Source organism: Anomalospiza imberbis, unplaced genomic scaffold (genome assembly GCF_031753505.1).
Source record: "Anomalospiza imberbis isolate Cuckoo-Finch-1a 21T00152 unplaced genomic scaffold, ASM3175350v1 scaffold_212, whole genome shotgun sequence".
Classification (NCBI taxonomy): Eukaryota; Metazoa; Chordata; class Aves; order Passeriformes; family Viduidae; genus Anomalospiza; species Anomalospiza imberbis.
Window position 1 is genome coordinate 136,049 of NW_027099845.1, and position 5,185 is coordinate 141,233.

Below are 5,185 nucleotides of genomic sequence, written 5' to 3' on the forward strand. Positions count from 1 at the left end.
CCGGCCCATGGGTAGACCTTTGGCATTGGCCAGGCTCGGCCTGCAGGTGCTGGACCCGTGGGTAGACCAGTTGCCTTGGCTGGCCTTGGCCGCCAGGTGCCGGGCCCGTGGGTAGACCAATTGCCCTGGCAAGCCTCGGCCTCTAGGCGCCGGGACCGTGGGGAGACCTGCCGCCCATGCCGGCCTCGGCCGCACGTGCCGGGCCCCTGGGTAGACCTGTTTTCCCCGGCCGGCCTCGGCCTCCGCCTGCCCGGCTTGTGGGTAGCCCTGTTCCCCTGGTCGGCCTTGGCCTCTGGCCGACCGGCCCGTGGGTAGCCCTGTTGTCTCGGCCCCGTCTTGGCTTACCTCCGCCCGGCCCGTGGGGTCGACCTGTTGCCCTGGCCGGTCTCGACCTGCGGCCAACAGACCCGTTGGTAGACCTGTTGGCCCGGCCGGCCTCGGCCTCCGCCTGCCCGGCTTGTGGGTAGGTCTGTCGTCTGGGCCCTGTCTTGGCTTACCTGTGCCCGGCCCGTGGGTAGACCTGTTGTCTTGGCCCTGTCCAGGCTTACCTCTGCCCAGCCCGCAGGTAGACCTGTTGTCCTGGCCGGCCTTGGCCTCCGGCCGACCGGCCCGTGGGTAGACCGGTTGTCCTGGCCGGCCTTAGCCTCCGGCTGCCCGGCCCCCTGGGTAGACCTATGTCCCTGGCAGACTGCGGCCTCCAAGTGCCGGGGCTCTGGGTAGACATGTTGCCCTTGCCGGCCCTAGCCTCCGGCTGCCCGGCCCCAGGGTAGACCTGGTGTCCTGGCCGGCCTTAGCCCCCGGCCGCCCTGCCTGTGGGTAGACCTGTTGTCCTGGCCGGCCTTTACCTCCGGCCGACCGGCTCCGTGGGCAGACCTGTTTCCCTGGCCGGCCTCGGCCTCAAGGCATTGGGCCTCTCTGTAGACATGTTGCCCGTGCTGGCCTTATCCTCCGGCCACCCGGCCCGTGGGTAGACCTTTTGCCCTGGCCGTCCTTAGCCTCCAGGCGCCCGGCTCCAGGGTAGACCTGTTGTCCTGGCAGGCCTCAGCCTCCAGGCGCCCAGTCCGTGGGTAGACCTGTTGTCCTGAACGGCCTCGGACTCCAGACGCCAAGGCCCTGGGTAGACCTGTTGTCTTGGCCCCGTCTTGGCTTTTCTCTGCCCGGTCCCTGGGTAGACCTGTCTCCCTGTCCGGCCTTAGCCTCCGGTCGCCTGGCCACTGGGTAGATCTGTTGCCCTGGCCAGCATCGGCCGCCAGGCGCCGGGCCCCTGGGTAGACCTGTTGTCGCCGGCCGGCCTCGGCCTCCGCCTGCCCGGCTTGTGGGGAGACCTGTCATCTCGGCCCCGTCTTGGCTTACCTACGACTCGCCCGTGGTTAGGCATGTTGCCCTTGTCGGCCTTAGCCTCCGGCCACCCGGCCTGTGGGTAGACCTTTTGCCCTGGCCGGCCTTAGCCTGCAGCCGCCCAGCTGAAGGGTAGACCTGTTGTCCTGGCCGGCCTTGGCCTCCAGGCGCCCAGTCCGTGGGTAGACCTGTTGTCCTGGATGGCCTCGGAATCCAGGCGCCGGGGACCTTGGTAGACCTGTTGCTGGGCCCCGTGTTGGCTTTATTCCGCCCGGCCCCTGGGTAGACCTGTCTCCCTGGCCGGCCTTAGCCTCCAGCCGACCGGCCCATGAATAGACCTTTGGCCCAGGCCGGGCTCGGCCGCCAGGCGCCGGACCCGTGGGTAGACCAGTGTCCTTGGCTGGCCTTGGCCGCCTGGCGCCGGGCCCGTGGGTAGACCAATTGCCCTGGCCGGCCTCGGCCTCCAGGCGCCGGGGCACAGGGTAGACTTGCTGTCCCCGGCGGGCCTTGGCCTCCAGGCGCTGGGACGGTGGGGAGACCTGCTGCCCATGCCGGCCTTAGCCTCTGGTCGACCGGCCCATGGGTAGACCTGCTGTGCTGGCCGGCCTGAGCCTCCGGCCGCCCGGCCCCTGGGTAGACCTGTTGCCCTGGCCGTCCTCGGCCGCCAGGCACCGGGCCCCTGGGTAGACCTGTTGTCCCCGGCCGGCCTCGGCCTCTGCCTGCCCGGCTTGTGGGTAGCCCTGTTGTCTCGGCCCAGTCTTGGCTGACTTCCGCCCGGCCCGTGGGTAGACCTGTTGCCCTGGCTGGCCTCGGCCTGCGGCCGACAGGCCCGTTGGTAGACCTGTTGGCCTGGCCGGCCTCAGCCTCTGCCTGGCTGGCTTGTGGGTAGACCTATTGTCCTGGCCGGCCTTAGCCTCCGGTCGCCCGGTCCCTGGGTAGACCTGTGTCCCTGTCCGGACTCGGCCTCCAGGCGCCGGGTCTCTGGGTAGACATGTTGCCCTTGTTGGCCTTAGCCTCAGGCCGCCCGGCCCGTGGGTAGACCTGTTGTCTCGGACCTGTCTTGGCTTACCTCCGCCCGGCCCATGGGTAGACCTGGTGTCCTGGCCGGCCTAAGCCCCAGGGGCCGGGCGGCCGGAGGCTCAGGCCGGCCAGCACAGCAGGTCTACCCACAGACCGGTTGGCCAGAGGCTAAGGCCGGCATGGGCAACAAGTCTCCCCACGGTCCCGGCGCCTGGAGGCCAAGGCCCGCCGGGGACAGCAGGTCTACCCTGCACCCCGGCGCCTGGAGGCTGAGGCTGGCCAGGGCAACTGCTCTACCCACAGGCCTGGTGCCTGGAGGCCAAGACCGGCCAGGGCAACTGGTCTACCCACGGGCCCGGCGCCTGGAGGCCGAGCCCGGCCAGGGCAACAGGTCTTCCCATGGGCTGGTCCACCGGAGGCCAAGTCCGGCCAGGGAGACAGGTCTACCCAGGGGGTGGGCGGAGGAAAGCCAAGACAAGGCCTAGAAAACGGGTCTACCCATGGGCCGGATGGCTGGAGGCCGAGGCCGGTCAGGACAACAGGGCTACCCATGGGCCGGGCGCCTGGAGGCCGAGGCCGTCCAGGGACAACAGGTCTACCCAGGGCCCCAGCGCCTGGAGGCCGAGTCCGGCCGGGGACAACAGGTCAACGAAGGGTCCAGGCGCCTGGAGGCCGAATCCGGCCAGGACAACAGGTCTACCCAGAGGCACAGCGTCTGAAGGCCGAGACCGGACAGGGTAACAGGCCTACCCACGGATCCGGGCGGCCGGAGGCTAAGGCCGTCCAGGACAACAGGTCGACCCACGAGCCGGGCGGAAGTAAACGAAGACAGGGCCGAGAAAACAGGTCTACCCAGGGCCCCGGCACCTGGAGGGCGCAGTCTGCCAGGGACACAGGCCTACCCTGCGGGCCGGGCGGCCGGAGGCTAAGGCCGGCCAGGACAACCGGTCTACCCACGGGCCGGTCGGCCGGAGGCCAAGGCCGGCCAGGACAACAGGTCTACCCACGGGCTGGGCAGAGGTAAGCCAAGACAGGGCCAGGACAACAGGTCTACTCACGGTCCCGGCGCCTGGAGCCCGAGTCCGGCCGGGTACAGCAGGTCTCCACATGGGCCCGGCGCCTGAAGGCCGAGTCCGGACATGGCAAACGGTCTACCCAGGGGCTGGTCGGCCGGCGGCTAAGGCCGGCCAGCTCAACAGGTCTACCCACGGGCCTGGCACCTGGAGGCCGAGGCCGGCCAGGGCAACAGGTCTACCCCAAACTGGGTACCGGGAGGCTGAGGCCTGCCAGGACAAAAGGTCTACCCTGGAGCCGGGCGCCTGGTAGCTAAGGAGGGACAGGGCAAAAGGTCTACCCACGGGCCAGGTGGCCGGAGGCTAAGGCCGGCAAGGGCAACATGTCTACAGAGAGGCCCGGCGCCTTGAGGCCGAGGCTAAGGCAAGGGAAACAGGTCTACCCACGGAGCCGGTCGGCCGGAGTCTAAGGCCGGCAAGGAAAACAGGTCTACCCACGGGTCGGGCGGCCGGGGGCTAAGGCCGGCCAGGACACCAGGTCTACCCTGGGGCTGGGCGGAGCTAAGCCAAGACAGGTCCAAGACAACAGGTCTACCCACGGGCCGGGTAGGCGGATACCGAGGCAGGCCAGGGACACAGGTCTACCCTTCGGCTGGGCGGCTGCAGGCTAAGGCCGGCCAGGGCAAAAGGTCTACCCACAGGCCGGGTGGCTGGAGGCTAAGGCCGACAAGGGCAACATGCCTAACCACGGGCGAGTCGTAGGTAAGCCAAGACGGGGCCGAGATGACAGGTCTCCCCACAAGCCGGGCAGGCGGAGGCCGAGGCCGGCCGGGGACAACAGGTCTGCCCAGGGGCCCGGTGCCTGGCGGCCGATGCTGGCCAGGGCAACAGGTATACCCAGGGGCCGAGCGTAGGTAAGCCAAGACGGGCCCGAGACTACAGGTCTACCCCCAAGCCGGGCAAGCGTAGGCCGAGGCCGGCCAGGGCAACTGGTCTACTCAGGGGCCGGGTGACCGGAGGCTAAGGCCGGACAAGGAGACAGGTCTACCCAGGGATCGGGCGGAGGTAAGCCAAGACGGGGCCCAGACAACAGGTCTACCCTGGGCCCCGGCTTCTGGAGTCCGAGGCCGTCCAGGGCAAAAGGTCTACCCACGGGCCGGGTGGCCGGAGGCTAAGGCCGGCAAGGGCAACATGTCTACAGAGAGGCCCGTGAGGCCGAGGCCGGCCAAAGAAACAGGTCTACCCACTGAGCCGGTCGGCCGGAGGCTAAGGCCGGCAAGGAAAACCAGTCTACCCACAGGCCGGGCGGAGCGAAGCCAAGACAGGTCCGAGACAACAGGTCTACCCACGGGCCGGGTAGGCGGATACCGAGGCCGGCCAGGGACACAGGTGTACCCAGCGGCCGGGCGGCCGGAGGCTAAGGCCGGCCAGGCCAACAGGTCTACCCACAAGCCAGGCAGGCAGAGGCCGAGGCCGGCCGAGGACAACAGGTATACCCAGGGGCCCGGCGCATGGCGGCCGAGGCCGGCCTTAGCCTCTGGCCGACCAGCTCTGTTGGTAGACCTGTTGCCCTGGCTTGCCTTGGCCGTCAGGCGCCGGGCCCCTGGGTACACCTGTTGTCCTCACCGGCCTCGGCCTCCGGCCGCGAGGCCCATGGGTATACCTGTTGTCTCGGGCCCCTTCTTGGCTACCTCCGCCGGGCCCATGGGTAGACCTGTGTTCTTGGGCCCTGTTTTGGCTTACGTCTGCCCACTCTCGTGGGTAGACCTGTTGCCTCGGTTGGCCTTGGCCTCTGGCCGACCGGCCCATGGGTA